The 18,793-nt window shown below is 45.0% G+C and overlaps 15 non-coding genes across 15 annotated transcripts; all 15 read right to left on the reverse strand.

Moving 5' to 3' along the window:
- Positions 1-150: 150 nt before the first annotated feature.
- Positions 151-341, reverse strand: LOC141208345 (U2 spliceosomal RNA). Its single transcript, XR_012278577.1, has one exon. It is a non-coding gene; the product is annotated as a U2 spliceosomal RNA (small nuclear RNA).
- A 1,120-nt stretch (positions 342-1,461) lies between these two features.
- LOC141208346 (U2 spliceosomal RNA) lies at positions 1,462-1,652 on the reverse strand. The gene has a single exon (XR_012278578.1). It is a non-coding gene; the product is annotated as a U2 spliceosomal RNA (small nuclear RNA).
- A 1,120-nt stretch (positions 1,653-2,772) lies between these two features.
- Positions 2,773-2,963, reverse strand: LOC141208347 (U2 spliceosomal RNA). The gene has a single exon (XR_012278579.1). It is a non-coding gene; the product is annotated as a U2 spliceosomal RNA (small nuclear RNA).
- A 1,120-nt stretch (positions 2,964-4,083) lies between these two features.
- LOC141208348 (U2 spliceosomal RNA) lies at positions 4,084-4,274 on the reverse strand. The gene has a single exon (XR_012278580.1). It is a non-coding gene; the product is annotated as a U2 spliceosomal RNA (small nuclear RNA).
- Positions 4,275-5,395: 1,121 nt separating this feature from the next.
- LOC141208349 (U2 spliceosomal RNA) lies at positions 5,396-5,586 on the reverse strand. Its single transcript, XR_012278581.1, has one exon. It is a non-coding gene; the product is annotated as a U2 spliceosomal RNA (small nuclear RNA).
- Positions 5,587-6,706: 1,120 nt separating this feature from the next.
- Positions 6,707-6,897, reverse strand: LOC141208351 (U2 spliceosomal RNA). The gene has a single exon (XR_012278583.1). It is a non-coding gene; the product is annotated as a U2 spliceosomal RNA (small nuclear RNA).
- A 1,119-nt stretch (positions 6,898-8,016) lies between these two features.
- Positions 8,017-8,207, reverse strand: LOC141208352 (U2 spliceosomal RNA). The gene has a single exon (XR_012278584.1). It is a non-coding gene; the product is annotated as a U2 spliceosomal RNA (small nuclear RNA).
- A 1,121-nt stretch (positions 8,208-9,328) lies between these two features.
- LOC141209842 (U2 spliceosomal RNA) lies at positions 9,329-9,519 on the reverse strand. The gene has a single exon (XR_012280032.1). It is a non-coding gene; the product is annotated as a U2 spliceosomal RNA (small nuclear RNA).
- Positions 9,520-10,639: 1,120 nt separating this feature from the next.
- Positions 10,640-10,830, reverse strand: LOC141208353 (U2 spliceosomal RNA). The gene has a single exon (XR_012278585.1). It is a non-coding gene; the product is annotated as a U2 spliceosomal RNA (small nuclear RNA).
- Positions 10,831-11,951: 1,121 nt separating this feature from the next.
- LOC141210178 (U2 spliceosomal RNA) lies at positions 11,952-12,142 on the reverse strand. The gene has a single exon (XR_012280354.1). It is a non-coding gene; the product is annotated as a U2 spliceosomal RNA (small nuclear RNA).
- A 1,118-nt stretch (positions 12,143-13,260) lies between these two features.
- Positions 13,261-13,451, reverse strand: LOC141208407 (U2 spliceosomal RNA). The gene has a single exon (XR_012278637.1). It is a non-coding gene; the product is annotated as a U2 spliceosomal RNA (small nuclear RNA).
- A 1,119-nt stretch (positions 13,452-14,570) lies between these two features.
- Positions 14,571-14,761, reverse strand: LOC141208354 (U2 spliceosomal RNA). The gene has a single exon (XR_012278586.1). It is a non-coding gene; the product is annotated as a U2 spliceosomal RNA (small nuclear RNA).
- Positions 14,762-15,884: 1,123 nt separating this feature from the next.
- On the reverse strand, positions 15,885-16,075 carry LOC141208355 (U2 spliceosomal RNA). The gene has a single exon (XR_012278587.1). It is a non-coding gene; the product is annotated as a U2 spliceosomal RNA (small nuclear RNA).
- Positions 16,076-17,195: 1,120 nt separating this feature from the next.
- LOC141208420 (U2 spliceosomal RNA) lies at positions 17,196-17,386 on the reverse strand. Its single transcript, XR_012278649.1, has one exon. It is a non-coding gene; the product is annotated as a U2 spliceosomal RNA (small nuclear RNA).
- Positions 17,387-18,505: 1,119 nt separating this feature from the next.
- Positions 18,506-18,696, reverse strand: LOC141208356 (U2 spliceosomal RNA). Its single transcript, XR_012278588.1, has one exon. It is a non-coding gene; the product is annotated as a U2 spliceosomal RNA (small nuclear RNA).
- Between the last annotated feature and the right edge of the window lie 97 nt (positions 18,697-18,793).

Consider the following 18,793-nt stretch of genomic DNA (forward strand, 5'->3'; position numbering starts at 1 on the left):
GTCATCTGGCTTCTGCAACTTTTAACATGAAAAATCCAATGAGGAGAAGAAAAGCAAAGCCAAAGAGTTCATCCCAAAATCCGACAAACAAGCAAAATGAACAAAAAGCATTGAATTCAATTCTTTCTGATTTTAGAAACTGCATTAAAGAAGGGGTGCACCGGTCCTGGAGATACTGCAATACCAGGTCAATGCGTGGAGTGGACAGAGCAAGCTCTTTTTCCATCTCCCTGTTCTAAAAATCCATTTAATATATGGTCCCCAGATAGGGGACGTATCAGATATTAAACTGATAAGAACAGATACTACACTTGATCTTAGCCAAAAGGCCGAGAAGCGATAACCAGAATTGGTTTCCGACTACGGTGCCACCCAAGGATTCTGAAAAGTCCATTTGTGGAGATGGCCACCTGGACTCCCGTTAAGAAGACATGCTGTCAACCTCTAGATCCCTCACATGCCTGCACTTTTCGGCTTGCTGCTGCTGCAATCCACGCGTTTTAGATCTGCATAACTCCACCTCTTTTAGCACAGTACCCTCAACCCCCGGCTGTTCCCACCCGCCTCAACACCGTTGGAAGGGAGGAGAACCAATTAAGGCGGGGGGGGGGTGGAACGAGCAGCTGTCTACCCTTAGCAGGAGGGTTGCTGATTAATTACCTCTCCTGCTGCTGCTGCTGCTGGCTGTCCAGCAGCAGACTGAAGGTGGCTGCTGCTGTGCGCAGGTATATAAAGGCTCAGAGCCTATTATGACACGCGCAGCCAGCGTTCCATTGCCACATTCCGTCTACTGCAGGCGGGATACCTGGATGGCTGAATGTCACTGAGAAGCTCACAGAGACCGCCATAAGCAACAGTTTAAAAGAATGCCACAGACTAATCAACCAAACTTTTTGGGTTGGTTTCTCTTTTATAGTCTGCAGGCATTAAATGAAAGAAGTCAGTGTTCCAGCAGAGGGAGACAACGTTTCAGAAAAGGCATTGTAGCAAACCAAAAAAGAAATTTTAAGCGCAGCAGAGTAACCAGCTCACATACCTGTTAGCTCAGGTGAGTTTAAAAGGCTGCTGTTGATAACAAGGGCATTTGCTAAATAGATGGTGTGTGTGCAACAATATACTGAAAGGTCAATTATATTGTGCAGCTTATCTCACCACCTGTAGTTATTTAGGTGAAAGCTCCAAAATGCTTGCCTAATATGTCTGTTTATCCAAAAGGAAGTATAGAGGGAGAGCTAGATAGATAGCATTGCATTACATTACATTACATGGCAATGCAATGCACAGTTGCTGAAGTTGAACCAAAATGAGCTTGTCATCTGGCTTCTGCAACTTTTAACATGAAAAATCCAATGAGGAGAAGAAAAGCAAAGCCAAAGAGTCCATCCCAAAATCCGACAAACAAGCAAAATGAACAAAAAGCATTGAATTCAATTCTTTCTGATTTTAGAAACTGCATTAAAGAAGGGGTGCACCGGTCCTGGAGATACTGCAATACCAGGTCAATGCGTGGAGTGGACAGAGCAAGCTCTTTTTCCATCTCCCTGTTCTAAAAATCCATTTAATATATGGTCCCCAGATAGGGGACGTATCAGATATTAAACTGATAAGAACAGATACTACACTTGATCTTAGCCAAAAGGCCGAGAAGCGATAACCAGAATTGGTTTCCGACTACGGTGCCACCCAAGGATTCTGAAAAGTCCATTTGTGGAGATGGCCACCTGGACTCCCGTTAAGAAGACATGCTGTCAACCTCTAGATCCCTCACATGCCTGCACTTTTCGGCTTGCTGCTGCTGCAATCCACGCGTTTTAGATCTGCATAACTCCACCTCTTTTAGCACAGTACCCTCAACCCCCGGCTGTTCCCACCCGCCTCAACACCGTTGGAAGGGAGGAGAACCAATTAAGGTGGGGGGGGGGTGGAACGAGCAGCTGTCTACCCTTAGCAGGAGGGTTGCTGATTAATTACCTCTCCTGCTGCTGCTGCTGCTGGCTGTCCAGCAGCAGACTGAAGGTGGCTGCTGCTGTGCGCAGGTATATAAAGGCTCAGAGCCTATTATGACACGCGCAGCCAGCGTTCCATTGCCACATTCCGTCTACTGCAGGCGGGATACCTGGATGGCTGAATGTCACTGAGAAGCTCACAGAGACCGCCATAAGCAACAGTTTAAAAGAATGCCACAGACTAATCAACCAAACTTTTTGGGTTGGTTTCTCTTTTATAGTCTGCAGGCATTAAATGAAAGAAGTCAGTGTTCCAGCAGAGGGAGACAACGTTTCAGAAAAGGCATTGTAGCAAACCAAAAAATATATTTTAAGCGCAGCAGAGTAACCAGCTCACATAACTGTTAGCTCAGGTGAGTTTAAAAGGCTGCTGTTGATAACAAGGGCATTTGCTAAATAGATGGTGTGTGTGCAACAATATACTGAAAGGTCAATTATATTGTGCAGCTTATCTCACCACCTGTAGTTATTTAGGTGAAAGCTCCAAAATGCTTGCCTAATATGTCTGTTTATCCAAAAGGAAGTATAGAGGGAGAGCTAGATAGATAGCATTGCATTACATTACATTACATGGCAATGCAATGCAAAGTTGCTGAAGTTGAACCAAAATGAGCTTGTCATCTGGCTTCTGCAACTTTTAACATGAAAAATCCAATGAGGAGAAGAAAAGCAAAGCCAAAGAGTCCATCCCAAAATCCGACAAACAAGCAAAATGAACAAAAAGCATTGAATTCAATTCTTTCTGATTTTAGAAACTGCATTAAAGAAGGGGTGCACCGGTCCTGGAGATACTGCAATACCAGGTCAATGCGTGGAGTGGACAGAGCAAGCTCTTTTTCCATCTCCCTGTTCTAAAAATCCATTTAATATATGGTCCCCAGATAGGGGACGTATCAGATATTAAACTGATAAGAACAGATACTACACTTGATCTTAGCCAAAAGGCCGAGAAGCGATAACCAGAATTGGTTTCCGACTACGGTGCCACCCAAGGATTCTGAAAAGTCCATTTGTGGAGATGGCCACCTGGACTCCCGTTAAGAAGACATGCTGTCAACCTCTAGATCCCTCACATGCCTGCACTTTTCGGCTTGCTGCTGCTGCAATCCACGCGTTTTAGATCTGCATAACTCCACCTCTTTTAGCACAGTACCCTCAACCCCCGGCTGTTCCCACCCGCCTCAACACCGTTGGAAGGGAGGAGAACCAATTAAGGCGGGGGGGGGGTGGAACGAGCAGCTGTCTACCCTTAGCAGGAGGGTTGCTGATTAATTACCTCTCCTGCTGCTGCTGCTGCTGGCTGTCCAGCAGCAGACTGAAGGTGGCTGCTGCTGTGCGCAGGTATATAAAGGCTCAGAGCCTATTATGACACGCGCAGCCAGCGTTCCATTGCCACATTCCGTCTACTGCAGGCGGGATACCTGGATGGCTGAATGTCACTGAGAAGCTCACAGAGACCGCCATAAGCAACAGTTTAAAAGAATGCCACAGACTAATCAACCAAACTTTTTGGGTTGGTTTCTCTTTTATAGTCTGCAGGCATTAAATGAAAGAAGTCAGTGTTCCAGCAGAGGGAGACAACGTTTCAGAAAAGGCATTGTAGCAAACCAAAAAAGAAATTTTAAGCGCAGCAGAGTAACCAGCTCACATACCTGTTAGCTCAGGTGAGTTTAAAAGGCTGCTGTTGATAACAAGGGCATTTGCTAAATAGATGGTGTGTGTGCAACAATATACTGAAAGGTCAATTATATTGTGCAGCTTATCTCACCACCTGTAGTTATTTAGGTGAAAGCTCCAAAATGCTTGCCTAATATGTCTGTTTATCCAAAAGGAAGTATAGAGGGAGAGCTAGATAGATAGCATTGCATTACATTACATTACATGGCAATGCAATGCACAGTTGCTGAAGTTGAACCAAAATGAGCTTGTCATCTGGCTTCTGCAACTTTTAACATGAAAAATCCAATGAGGAGAAGAAAAGCAAAGCCAAAGAGTCCATCCCAAAATCCGACAAACAAGCAAAATGAACAAAAAGCATTGAATTCAATTCTTTCTGATTTTAGAAACTGCATTAAAGAAGGGGTGCACCGGTCCTGGAGATACTGCAATACCAGGTCAATGCGTGGAGTGGACAGAGCAAGCTCTTTTTCCATCTCCCTGTTCTAAAAATCCATTTAATATATGGTCCCCAGATAGGGGACGTATCAGATATTAAACTGATAAGAACAGATACTACACTTGATCTTAGCCAAAAGGCCGAGAAGCGATAACCAGAATTGGTTTCCGACTACGGTGCCACCCAAGGATTCTGAAAAGTCCATTTGTGGAGATGGCCACCTGGACTCCCGTTAAGAAGACATGCTGTCAACCTCTAGATCCCTCACATGCCTGCACTTTTCGGCTTGCTGCTGCTGCAATCCACGCGTTTTAGATCTGCATAACTCCACCTCTTTTAGCACAGTACCCTCAACCCCCGGCTGTTCCCACCCGCCTCAACACCGTTGGAAGGGAGGAGAACCAATTAAGGCGGGGGGGGGGGTGGAACGAGCAGCTGTCTACCCTTAGCAGGAGGGTTGCTGATTAATTACCTCTCCTGCTGCTGCTGCTGCTGGCTGTCCAGCAGCAGACTGAAGGTGGCTGCTGCTGTGCGCAGGTATATAAAGGCTCAGAGCCTATTATGACACGCGCAGCCAGCGTTCCATTGCCACATTCCGTCTACTGCAGGCGGGATACCTGGATGGCTGAATGTCACTGAGAAGCTCACAGAGACCGCCATAAGAAACAGTTTAAAAGAATGCCACAGACTAATCAACCAAACTTTTTGGGTTGGTTTCTCTTTTATAGTCTGCAGGCATTAAATGAAAGAAGTCAGTGTTCCAGCAGAGGGAGACAACGTTTCAGAAAAGGCATTGTAGCAAACCAAAAAAGAAATTTTAAGCGCAGCAGAGTAACCAGCTCACATACCTGTTAGCTCAGGTGAGTTTAAAAGGCTGCTGTTGATAACAAGGGCATTTGCTAAATAGATGGTGTGTGTGCAACAATATACTGAAAGGTCAATTATATTGTGCAGCTTATCTCACCACCTGTAGTTATTTAGGTGAAAGCTCCAAAATGCTTGCCTAATATGTCTGTTTATCCAAAAGGAAGTATAGAGGGAGAGCTAGATAGATAGCATTGCATTACATTACATTACATGGCAATGCAATGCACAGTTGCTGAAGTTGAACCAAAATGAGCTTGTCATCTGGCTTCTGCAACTTTTAACATGAAAAATCCAATGAGGAGAAGAAAAGCAAAGCCAAAGAGTCCATCCCAAAATCCGACAAACAAGCAAAATGAACAAAAAGCATTGAATTCAATTCTTTCTGATTTTAGAAACTGCATTAAAGAAGGGGTGCACCGGTCCTGGAGATACTGCAATACCAGGTCAATGCGTGGAGTGGACAGAGCAAGCTCTTTTTCCATCTCCCTGTTCTAAAAATCCATTTAATATATGGTCCCCAGATAGGGGACGTATCAGATATTAAACTGATAAGAACAGATACTACACTTGATCTTAGCCAAAAGGCCGAGAAGCGATAACCAGAATTGGTTTCCGACTACGGTGCCACCCAAGGATTCTGAAAAGTCCATTTGTGGAGATGGCCACCTGGACTCCCGTTAAGAAGACATGCTGTCAACCTCTAGATCCCTCACATGCCTGCACTTTTCGGCTTGCTGCTGCTGCAATCCAGGCGTTTTAGATCTGCATAACTCCACCTCTTTTAGCACAGTACCCTCAACCCCCGGCTGTTCCCACCCGCCTCAACACCGTTGGAAGGGAGGAGAACCAATTAAGGCGGGGGGGGGGTGGAACGAGCAGCTGTCTACCCTTAGCAGGAGGGTTGCTGATTAATTACCTCTCCTGCTGCTGCTGCTGCTGGCTGTCCAGCAGCAGACTGAAGGTGGCTGCTGCTGTGCGCAGGTATATAAAGGCTCAGAGCCTATTATGACACGCGCAGCCAGCGTTCCATTGCCACATTCCGTCTACTGCAGGCGGGATACCTGGATGGCTGAATGTCACTGAGAAGCTCACAGAGACCGCCATAAGCAACAGTTTAAAATAATGCCACAGACTAATCAACCAAACTTTTTGGGTTGGTTTCTCTTTTATAGTCTGCAGGCATTAAATGAAAGAAGTCAGTGTTCCAGCAGAGGGAGACAACGTTTCAGAAAAGGCATTGTAGCAAACCAAAAAAGAAATTTTAAGCGCAGCAGAGTAACCAGCTCACATACCTGTTAGCTCAGGTGAGTTTAAAAGGCTGCTGTTGATAACAAGGGCATTTGCTAAATAGATGGTGTGTGTGCAACAATATACTGAAAGGTCAATTATATTGTGCAGCTTATCTCACCACCTGTAGTTATTTAGGTGAAAGCTCCAAAATGCTTGCCTAATATGTCTGTTTATCCAAAAGGAAGTATAGAGGGAGAGCTAGATAGATAGCATTGCATTACATTACATTACATGGCAATGCAATGCAAAGTTGCTGAAGTTGAACCAAAATGAGCTTGTCATCTGGCTTCTGCAACTTTTAACATGAAAAATCCAATGAGGAGAAGAAAAGCAAAGCCAAAGAGTCCATCCCAAAATCCGACAAACAAGCAAAATGAACAAAAAGCATTGAATTCAATTCTTTCTGATTTTAGAAACTGCATTAAAGAAGGGGTGCACCGGTCCTGGAGATACTGCAATACCAGGTCAATGCGTGGAGTGGACAGAGCAAGCTCTTTTTCCATCTCCCTGTTCTAAAAATCCATTTAATATATGGTCCCCAGATAGGGGACGTATCAGATATTAAACTGATAAGAACAGATACTACACTTGATCTTAGCCAAAAGGCCGAGAAGCGATAACCAGAATTGGTTTCCGACTACGGTGCCACCCAAGGATTCTGAAAAGTCCATTTGTGGAGAAGGCCACCTGGACTCCCGTTAAGAAGACATGCTGTCAACCTCTAGATCCCTCACATGCCTGCACTTTTCGGCTTGCTGCTGCTGCAATCCACGCGTTTTAGATCTGCATAACTCCACCTCTTTTAGCACAGTACCCTCAACCCCCGGCTGTTCCCACCCGCCTCAACACCGTTGGAAGGGAGGAGAACCAATTAAGGCGGGGGGGGGTGGAACGAGCAGCTGTCTACCCTTAGCAGGAGGGTTGCTGATTAATTACCTCTCCTGCTGCTGCTGCTGCTGGCTGTCCAGCAGCAGACTGAAGGTGGCTGCTGCTGTGCGCAGGTATATAAAGGCTCAGAGCCTATTATGACACGCGCAGCCAGCGTTCCATTGCCACATTCCGTCTACTGCAGGCGGGATACCTGGATGGCTGAATGTCACTGAGAAGCTCACAGAGACCGCCATAAGCAACAGTTTAAAAGAATGCCACAGACTAATCAACCAAACTTTTTGGGTTGGTTTCTCTTTTATAGTCTGCAGGCATTAAATGAAAGAAGTCAGTGTTCCAGCAGAGGGAGACAACGTTTCAGAAAAGGCATTGTAGCAAACCAAAAAAGAAATTTTAAGCGCAGCAGAGTAACCAGCTCACATACCTGTTAGCTCAGGTGAGTTTAAAAGGCTGCTGTTGATAACAAGGGCATTTGCTAAATAGATGGTGTGTGTGCAACAATATACTGAAAGGTCAATTATATTGTGCAGCTTATCTCACCACCTGTAGTTATTTAGGTGAAAGCTCCAAAATGCTTGCCTAATATGTCTGTTTATCCAAAAGGAAGTATAGAGGGAGAGCTAGATAGATAGCATTGCATTACATTACATTACATGGCAATGCAATGCACAGTTGCTGAAGTTGAACCAAAATGAGCTTGTCATCTGGCTTCTGCAACTTTTAACATGAAAAATCCAATGAGGAGAAGAAAAGCAAAGCCAAAGAGTCCATCCCAAAATCCGACAAACAAGCAAAATGAACAAAAAGCATTGAATTCAATTCTTTCTGATTTTAGAAACTGCATTAAAGAAGGGGTGCACCGGTCCTGGAGATACTGCAATACCAGGTCAATGCGTGGAGTGGACAGAGCAAGCTCTTTTTCCATCTCCCTGTTCTAAAAATCCATTTAATATATGGTCCCCAGATAGGGGACGTATCAGATATTAAACTGATAAGAACAGATACTACACTTGATCTTAGCCAAAAGGCCGAGAAGCGATAACCAGAATTGGTTTCCGACTACGGTGCCACCCAAGGATTCTGAAAAGTCCATTTGTGGAGATGGCCACCTGGACTCCCGTTAAGAAGACATGCTGTCAACCTCTAGATCCCTCACATGCCTGCACTTTTCGGCTTGCTGCTGCTGCAATCCACGCGTTTTAGATCTGCATAACTCCACCTCTTTTAGCACAGTACCCTCAACCCCCGGCTGTTCCCACCCGCCTCAACACCGTTGGAAGGGAGGAGAACCAATTAAGGCGGGGGGGGGGGTGGAACGAGCAGCTGTCTACCCTTAGCAGGAGGGTTGCTGATTAATTACCTCTCCTGCTGCTGCTGCTGCTGGCTGTCCAGCAGCAGACTGAAGGTGGCTGCTGCTGTGCGCAGGTATATAAAGGCTCAGAGCCTATTATGACACGCGCAGCCAGCGTTCCATTGCCACATTCCGTCTACTGCAGGCGGGATACCTGGATGGCTGAATGTCACTGAGAAGCTCACAGAGACCGCCATAAGAAACAGTTTAAAAGAATGCCACAGACTAATCAACCAAACTTTTTGGGTTGGTTTCTCTTTTATAGTCTGCAGGCATTAAATGAAAGAAGTCAGTGTTCCAGCAGAGGGAGACAACGTTTCAGAAAAGGCATTGTAGCAAACCAAAAAAGAAATTTTAAGCGCAGCAGAGTAACCAGCTCACATACCTGTTAGCTCAGGTGAGTTTAAAAGGCTGCTGTTGATAACAAGGGCATTTGCTAAATAGATGGTGTGTGTGCAACAATATACTGAAAGGTCAATTATATTGTGCAGCTTATCTCACCACCTGTAGTTATTTAGGTGAAAGCTCCAAAATGCTTGCCTAATATGTCTGTTTATCCAAAAGGAAGTATAGAGGGAGAGCTAGATAGATAGCATTGCATTACATTACATTACATGGCAATGCAATGCACAGTTGCTGAAGTTGAACCAAAATGAGCTTGTCATCTGGCTTCTGCAACTTTTAACATGAAAAATCCAATGAGGAGAAGAAAAGCAAAGCCAAAGAGTCCATCCTAAAATCCGACAAACAAGCAAAATGAACAAAAAGCATTGAATTCAATTCTTTCTGATTTTAGAAACTGCATTAAAGAAGGGGTGCACCGGTCCTGGAGATACTGCAATACCAGGTCAATGCGTGGAGTGGACAGAGCAAGCTCTTTTTCCATCTCCCTGTTCTAAAAATCCATTTAATATATGGTCCCCAGATAGGGGACGTATCAGATATTAAACTGATAAGAACAGATACTACACTTGATCTTAGCCAAAAGGCCGAGAAGAGATAACCAGAATTGGTTTCCGACTACGGTGCCACCCAAGGATTCTGAAAAGTCCATTTGTGGAGATGGCCACCTGGACTCCCGTTAAGAAGACATGCTGTCAACCTCTAGATCCCTCACATGCCTGCACTTTTCGGCTTGCTGCTGCTGCAATCCACGCGTTTTAGATCTGCATAACTCCACCTCTTTTAGCACAGTACCCTCAACCCCCGGCTGTTCCCACCCGCCTCAACACCGTTGGAAGGGAGGAGAACCAATTAAGGCGGGGGGGGAGTGAAACGAGCAGCTGTCTACCCTTAGCAGGAGGGTTGCTGATTAATTACCTCTCCTGCTGCTGCTGCTGCTGGCTGTCCAGCAGCAGACTGAAGGTGGCTGCTGCTGTGCGCAGGTATATAAAGGCTCAGAGCCTATTATGACACGCGCAGCCAGCGTTCCATTGCCACATTCCGTCTACTGCAGGCGGGATACCTGGATGGCTGAATGTCACTGAGAAGCTCACAGAGACCGCCATAAGCAACAGTTTAAAAGAATGCCACAGACTAATCAACCAAACTTTTTGGGTTGGTTTCTCTTTTATAGTCTGCAGGCATTAAATGAAAGAAGTCAGTGTTCCAGCAGAGGGAGACAACGTTTCAGAAAAGGCATTGTAGCAAACCAAAAAAGAAATTTTAAGCGCAGCAGAGTAACCAGCTCACATACCTGTTAGCTCAGGTGAGTTTAAAAGGCTGCTGTTGATAACAAGGGCATTTGCTAAATAGATGGTGTGTGTGCAACAATATACTGAAAGGTCAATTATATTGTGCAGCTTATCTCACCACCTGTAGTTATTTAGGTGAAAGCTCCAAAATGCTTGCCTAATATGTCTGTTTATCCAAAAGGAAGTATAGAGGGAGAGCTAGATAGATAGCATTGCATTACATTACATTACATGGCAATGCAATGCACAGTTGCTGAAGTTGAACCAAAATGAGCTTGTCATCTGGCTTCTGCAACTTTTAACATGAAAAATCCAATGAGGAGAAGAAAAGCAAAGCCAAAGAGTCCATCCCAAAATCCGACAAACAAGCAAAATGAACAAAAAGCATTGAATTCAATTCTTTCTGATTTTAGAAACTGCATTAAAGAAGGGGTGCACCGGTCCTGGAGATACTGCAATACCAGGTCAATGCGTGGAGTGGACAGAGCAAGCTCTTTTTCCATCTCCCTGTTCTAAAAATCCATTTAATATATGGTCCCCAGATAGGGGACGTATCAGATATTAAACTGATAAGAACAGATACTACACTTGATCTTAGCCAAAAGGCCGAGAAGCGATAACCAGAATTGGTTTCCGACTACGGTGCCACCCAAGGATTCTGAAAAGTCCATTTGTGGAGATGGCCACCTGGGCTCCCGTTAAGAAGACATGCTGTCAACCTCTAGATCCCTCACATGCCTGCACTTTTCGGCTTGCTGCTGCTGCAATCCACGCGTTTTAGATCTGCATAACCCCACCTCTTTTAGCACAGTACCCTCAACCCCCGGCTGTTCCCACCCGCCTCAACACCGTTGGAAGGGAGGAGAACCAATTAAGGCGGGGGGGGGGGTGGAACGAGCAGCTGTCTACCCTTAGCAGGAGGGTTGCTGATTAATTACCTCTCCTGCTGCTGCTGCTGCTGGCTGTCCAGCAGCAGACTGAAGGTGGCTGCTGCTGTGCGCAGGTATATAAAGGCTCAGAGCCTATTATGACACGCGCAGCCAGCGTTCCATTGCCACATTCCGTCTACTGCAGGCGGGATACCTGGATGGCTGAATGTCACTGAGAAGCTCACAGAGACCGCCATAAGCAACAGTTTAAAAGAATGCCACAGACTAATCAACCAAACTTTTTGGGTTGGTTTCTCTTTTATAGTCTGCAGGCATTAAATGAAAGAAGTCAGTGTTCCAGCAGAGGGAGACAACGTTTCAGAAAAGGCATTGTAGCAAACCAAAAAAGAAATTTTAAGCGCAGCAGAGTAACCAGCTCACATACCTGTTAGCTCAGGTGAGTTTAAAAGGCTGCTGTTGATAACAAGGGCATTTGCTAAATAGATGGTGTGTGTGCAACAATATACTGAAAGGTCAATTATATTGTGCAGCTTATCTCACCACCTGTAGTTATTTAGGTGAAAGCTCCAAAATGCTTGCCTAATATGTCTGTTTATCCAAAAGGAAGTATAGAGGGAGAGCTAGATAGATAGCATTGCATTACATTACATTACATGGCAATGGAATGCACAGTTGCTGAAGTTGAACCAAAATGAGCTTGTCATCTGGCTTCTGCAACTTTTAACATGAAAAATCCAATGAGGAGAAGAAAAGCAAAGCCAAAGAGTCCATCCCAAAATCCGACAAACAAGCAAAATGAACAAAAAGCATTGAATTCAATTCTTTCTGATTTTAGAAACTGCATTAAAGAAGGGGTGCACCGGTCCTGGAGATACTGCAATACCAGGTTAATGCGTGGAGTGGACAGAGCAAGCTCTTTTTCCATCTCCCTGTTCTAAAAATCCATTTAATATATGGTCCCCAGATAGGGGACGTATCAGATATTAAACTGATAAGAACAGATACTACACTTGATCTTAGCCAAAAGGCCGAGAAGCGATAACCAGAATTGGTTTCCGACTACGGTGCCACCCAAGGATTCTGAAAAGTCCATTTGTGGAGATGGCCACCTGGACTCCCGTTAAGAAGACATGCTGTCAACCTCTAGATCCCTCACATGCCTGCACTTTTCGGCTTGCTGCTGCTGCAATCCAGGCGTTTTAGATCTGCATAACTCCACCTCTTTTAGCACAGTACCCTCAACCCCCGGCTGTTCCCACCCGCCTCAACACCGTTGGAAGGGAGGAGAACCAATTAAGGCGGGGGGGGTGGAACGAGCAGCTGTCTACCCTTAGCAGGAGGGTTGCTGATTAATTACCTCTCCTGCTGCTGCTGCTGCTGGCTGTCCAGCAGCAGACTGAAGGTGGCTGCTGCTGTGCGCAGGTATATAAAGGCTCAGAGCCTATTATGACACGCGCAGCCAGCGTTCCATTGCCACATTCCGTCTACTGCAGGCGGGATACCTGGATGGCTGAATGTCACTGAGAAGCTCACAGAGACCGCCATAAGCAACAGTTTAAAAGAATGCCACAGACTAATCAACCAAACTTTTTGGGTTGGTTTCTCTTTTATAGTCTGCAGGCATTAAATGAAAGAAGTCAGTGTTCCAGCAGAGGGAGACAACGTTTCAGAAAAGGCATTGTAGCAAACCAAAAAAGAAATTTTAAGCGCAGCAGAGTAACCAGCTCACATACCTGTTAGCTCAGGTGAGTTTAAAAGGCTGCTGTTGATAACAAGGGCATTTGCTAAATAGATGGTGTGTGTGCAACAATATACTGAAAGGTCAATTATATTGTGCAGCTTATCTCACCACCTGTAGTTATTTAGGTGAAAGCTCCAAAATGCTTGCCTAATATGTCTGTTTATCCAAAAGGAAGTATAGAGGGAGAGCTAGATAGATAGCATTGCATTACATTACATTACATGGCAATGCAATGCACAGTTGCTGAAGTTGAACCAAAATGAGCTTGTCATCTGGCTTCTGCAACTTTTAACATGAAAAATCCAATGAGGAGAAGAAAAGCAAAGCCAAAGAGTCCATCCCAAAATCCGACAAACAAGCAAAATGAACAAAAAGCATTGAATTCAATTCTTTCTGATTTTAGAAACTGCATTAAAGAAGGGGTGCACCGGTCCTGGAGATACTGCAATACCAGGTCAATGCGTGGAGTGGACAGAGCAAGCTCTTTTTCCATCTCCCTGTTCTAAAAATCAATTTAATATATGGTCCCCAGATAGGGGACGTATCAGATATTAAACTGATAAGAACAGATACTACACTTGATCTTAGCCAAAAGGCAGAGAAGCGATAACCAGAATTGGTTTCCGACTACGGTGCCACCCAAGGATTCTGAAAAGTCCATTTGTGGAGATGGCCACCTGGACTCCCGTTAAGAAGACATGCTGTCAACCTCTAGATCCCTCACATGCCTGCACTTTTCGGCTTGCTGCTGCTGCAATCCACGCGTTTTAGATCTGCATAACTCCACCTCTTTTAGCACAGTACCCTCAACCCCCGGCTGTTCCCACCCGCCTCAACACCGTTGGAAGGGAGGAGAACCAATTAAGGCGGGGGGGGGTGGAACGAGCAGCTGTCTACCCTTAGCAGGAGGGTTGCTGATTAATTACCTCTCCTGCTGCTGCTGCTGCTGGCTGTCCAGCAGCAGACTGAAGGTGGCTGCTGCTGTGCGCAGGTATATAAAGGCTCAGAGCCTATTATGACACGCGCAGCCAGCGTTCCATTGCCACATTCCGTCTACTGCAGGCGGGATACCTGGATGGCTGAATGTCACTGAGAAGCTCACAGAGACCGCCATAAGCAACAGTTTAAAAGAATGCCACAGACTAATCAACCAAACTTTTTGGGTTGGTTTCTCTTTTATAGTCTGCAGGCATTAAATGAAAGAAGTCAGTGTTCCAGCAGAGGGAGACAACGTTTCAGAAAAGGCATTGTAGCAAACCAAAAAAGAAATTTTAAGCGCAGCAGAGTAACCAGCTCACATACCTGTTAGCTCAGGTGAGTTTAAAAGGCTGCTGTTGATAACAAGGGCATTTGCTAAATAGATGGTGTGTGTGCAACAATATACTGAAAGGTCAATTATATTGTGCAGCTTATCTCACCACCTGTAGTTATTTAGGTGAAAGCTCCAAAATGCTTGCCTAATATGTCTGTTTATCCAAAAGGAAGTATAGAGGGAGAGCTAGATAGATAGCATTGCATTACATTACATTACATGGCAATGCAATGCACAGTTGCTGAAGTTGAACCAAAATGAGCTTGTCATCTGGCTTCTGCAACTTTTAACATGAAAAATCCAATGAGGAGAAGAAAAGCAAAGCCAAAGAGTCCATCCCAAAATCCGACAAACAAGCAAAATGAACAAAAAGCATTGAATTCAATTCTTTCTGATTTTAGAAACTGCATTAAAGAAGGGGTGCACCGGTCCTGGAGATACTGCAATACCAGGTCAATGCGTGGAGTGGACAGAGCAAGCTCTTTTTCCATCTCCCTGTTCTAAAAATCCATTTAATATATGGTCCCCAGATAGGGGACGTATCAGATATTAAACTGATAAGAACAGATACTACACTTGATCTTAGCCAAAAGGCCGAGAAGCGATAACCAGAATTGGTTTCCGACTACGGTGCCACCCAAGGATTCTGAAAAGTCCATTTGTGGAGATGGCCACCTGGACTCCCGTTAAGAAGACATGCTGTCAACCTCTAGATCCCTCACATGCCTGCACTTTTCGGCTTGCTGCTGCTGCAATCCACGCGTTTTAGATCTGCATAACTCCACCTCTTTTAGCACAGTACCCTCAACCCCCGGCTGTTCCCACCCGCCTCAACACCGTTGGAAGGGAGGAGAACCAATTAAGGCGGGGGGGGGGGGGTGGAACGAGCAGCTGTCTACCCTTAGCAGGAGGGTTGCTGATTAATTACCTCTCCTGCTGCTGCTGCTGCTGGCTGTCCAGCAGCAGACTGAAGGTGGCTGCTGCTGTGCGCAGGTATATAAAGGCTCAGAGCCTATTATGACACGCGCAGCCAGCGTTCCATTGCCACATTCCGTCTACTGCAGGCGGGATACCTGGATGGCTGAATGTCACTGAGAAGCTCACAGAGACCGCCATAAGCAACAGTTTAAAAGAATGCCACAGACTAATCAACCAAACTTTTTGGGTTGGTTTCTCTTTTATAGTCTGCAGGCATTAAATGAAAGAAGTCAGTGTTCCAGCAGAGGGAGACAATGTTTCAGAAAAGGCATTGTAGCAAACCAAAAAAGAAATTTTAAGCGCAGCAGAGTAACCAGCTCACATACCTGTTAGCTCAGGTGAGTTTAAAAGGCTGCTGTTGATAACAAGGGCATTTGCTAAATAGATGGTGTGTGTGCAACAATATACTGAAAGGTCAATTATATTGTGCAGCTTATCTCACCACCTGTAGTTATTTAGGTGAAAGCTCCAAAATGCTTGCCTAATATGTCTGTTTATCCAAAAGGAAGTATAGAGGGAGAGCTAGATAGATAGCATTGCATTACATTACATTACATGGCAATGCAATGCACAGTTGCTGAAGTTGAACCAAAATGAGCTTGTCATCTGGCTTCTGCAACTTTTAACATGAAAAATCCAATGAGGAGAAGAAAAGCAAAGCCAAAGAGTCCATCCCAAAATCCGACAAACAAGCAAAATGAACAAAAAGCATTGAATTCAATTCTTTCTGATTTTAGAAACTGCATTAAAGAAGGGGTGCACCGGTCCTGGAGATACTGCAATACCAGGTCAATGCGTGGAGTGGACAGAGCAAGCTCTTTTTCCATCTCCCTGTTCTAAAAATCCATTTAATATATGGTCCCCAGATAGGGGACGTATCAGATATTAAACTGATAAGAACAGATACTACACTTGATCTTAGCCAAAAGGCCGAGAAGCGATAACCAGAATTGGTTTCCGACTACGGTGCCACCCAAGGATTCTGAAAAGTCCATTTGTGGAGATGGCCACCTGGACTCCCGTAAAGAAGACATGCTGTCAACCTCTAGATCCCTCACATGCCTGCACTTTTCGGCTTGCTGCTGCTGCAATCCACGCGTTTTAGATCTGCATAACTCCACCTCTTTTAGCACAGTACCCTCAACCCCCGGCTGTTCCCACCCGCCTCAACACCGTTGGAAGGGAGGAGAACCAATTAAGGCGGGGGGGGGGTGGAACGAGCAGCTGTCTACCCTTAGCAGGAGGGTTGCTGATTAATTACCTCTCCTGCTGCTGCTGCTGCTGGCTGTCCAGCAGCAGACTGAAGGTGGCTGCTGCTGTGCGCAGGTATATAAAGGCTCAGAGCCTATTATGACACGCGCAGCCAGCGTTCCATTGCCACATTCCGTCTACTGCAGGCGGGATACCTGGATGGCTGAATGTCACTGAGAAGCTCACAGAGACCGCCATAAGCAACAGTTTAAAAGAATGCCACAGACTAATCAACCAAACTTTTTGGGTTGGCTTCTCTTTTATAGTCTGCAGGCATTAAATGAAAGAAGTCAGTGTTCCAGCAGAGGGAGACAACGTTTCAGAAAAGGCATTGTAGCAAACCAAAAAAGAAATTTTAAGCGCAGCAGAGTAACCAGCTCACATACCTGTTAGCTCAGGTGAGTTTAAAAGGCTGCTGTTGATAACAAGGGCATTTGCTAAATAGATGGTGTGTGTGCAACAATATACTGAAAGGTCAATTATATTGTGCAGCTTATCTCACCACCTGTAGTTATTTAGGTGAAAGCTCCAAAATGCTTGCCTAATATGTCTGTTTATCCAAAAGGAAGTATAGAGGGAGAGCTAGATAGATAGCATTGCATTACATTACATTACATGGCAATGCAATGCACAGTTGCTGAAGTTGAACCAAAATGAGCTTGTCATCTGGCTTCTGCAACTTTTAACATGAAAAATCCAATGAGGAGAAGAAAAGCAAAGCCAAAGAGTCCATCCCAAAATCCGACAAACAAGCAAAATGAACAAAAAGCATTGAATTCAATTCTTTCTGATTTTAGAAACTGCATTAAAGAAGGGGTGCACCGGTCCTGGAGATACTGCAATACCAGGTCAATGCGTGGAGTGGACAGAGCAAGCTCTTTTTCCATCTCCCTGTTCTAAAAATCAATTTAATATATGGTCCCCAGATAGGGGACGTATCAGATATTAAACTGATAAGAACAGATACTACACTTGATCTTAGCCAAAAGGCAGAGAAGCGATAACCAGAATTGGTTTCCGACTACGGTGCCACCCAAGGATTCTGAAAAGTCCATTTGTGGAGATGGCCACCTGGACTCCCGTTAAGAAGACATGCTGTCAACCTCTAGATCCCTCACATGCCTGCACTTTTCGGCTTGCTGCTGCTGCAATCCACGCGTTTTAGATCTGCATAACTCCACCTCTTTTAGCACAGTACCCTCAACCCCCGGCTGTTCCCACCCGCCTCAACACCGTTGGAAGGGAGGAGAACCAATTAAGGCGGGGGGGGGTGGAACGAGCAGCTGTCTACCCTTAGCAGGAGGGTTGCTGATTAATTACCTCTCCTGCTGCTGCTGCTGCTGGCTGTCCAGCAGCAGACTGAAGGTGGCTGCTGCTGTGCGCAGGTATATAAAGGCTCAGAGCCTATTATGACACGCGCAGCCAGCGTTCCATTGCCACATTCCGTCTACTGCAGGCGGGATACCTGGATGGCTGAATGTCACTGAGAAGCTCACAGAGACCGCCATAAGCAACAGTTTAAAAGAATGCCACAGACTAATCAACCAAACTTTTTGGGTTGGTTTCTCTTTTATAGTCTGCAGGCATTAAATGAAAGAAGTCAGTGTTCCAGCAGAGGGAGACAACGTTTCAGAAAAGGCATTGTAGCAAACCAAAAAAGAAATTTTAAGCGCAGCAGAGTAACCAGCTCACATACCTGTTAGCTCAGGTGAGTTTAAAAGGCTGCTGTTGATAACAAGGGCATTTGCTAAATAGATGGTGTGTGTGCAACAATATACTGAAAGGTCAATTATATTGTGCAGCTTATCTCACCACCTGTAGTTATTTAGGTGAAAGCTCCAAAATGCTTGCCTAATATGTCTGTTTATCCAAAAGGAAGTATAGAGGGAGAGCTAGATAGATAGCATTGCATTACATTACATTACATGGCAATGCAATGCACAGTTGCTGAAGTTGAACCAAAATGAGCTTGTCATCTGGCTTCTGCAACTTTTAACATGAAAAATCCAATGAGGAGAAGAAAAGCAAAGCCAAAGAGTCCATCCCAAAATCCGACAAACAAGCAAAATGAACAAAAAGCATTGAATTCAATTCTTTCTGATTTTAGAAACTGCATTAAAGAAGGGGTGCACCGGTCCTGGAGATACTGCAATACCAGGTCAATGCGTGGAGTGGACAGAGCAAGCTCTTTTTCCATCTCCCTGTTCTAAAAATCCATTTAATATATGGTCCCCAGATAGGGGACGTATCAGATATTAAACTGATAAGAACAGATACTACACTTGATCTTAGCCAAAAGGCCGAGAAGCGATAACCAGAATTGGTTTCCGACTACGGTGCCACCCAAGGATTCTGAAAAGTCCATTTGTGGAGATGGCCACCTGGACTCCCGTTAAGAAGACATGCTGT

This window comes from Phyllobates terribilis, unplaced genomic scaffold (assembly GCF_046119375.1).
Source record: "Phyllobates terribilis strain yellow unplaced genomic scaffold, ASM4611937v1 Scaffold_169__1_contigs__length_4117513, whole genome shotgun sequence".
Taxonomy (NCBI): Eukaryota; Metazoa; Chordata; class Amphibia; order Anura; family Dendrobatidae; genus Phyllobates; species Phyllobates terribilis.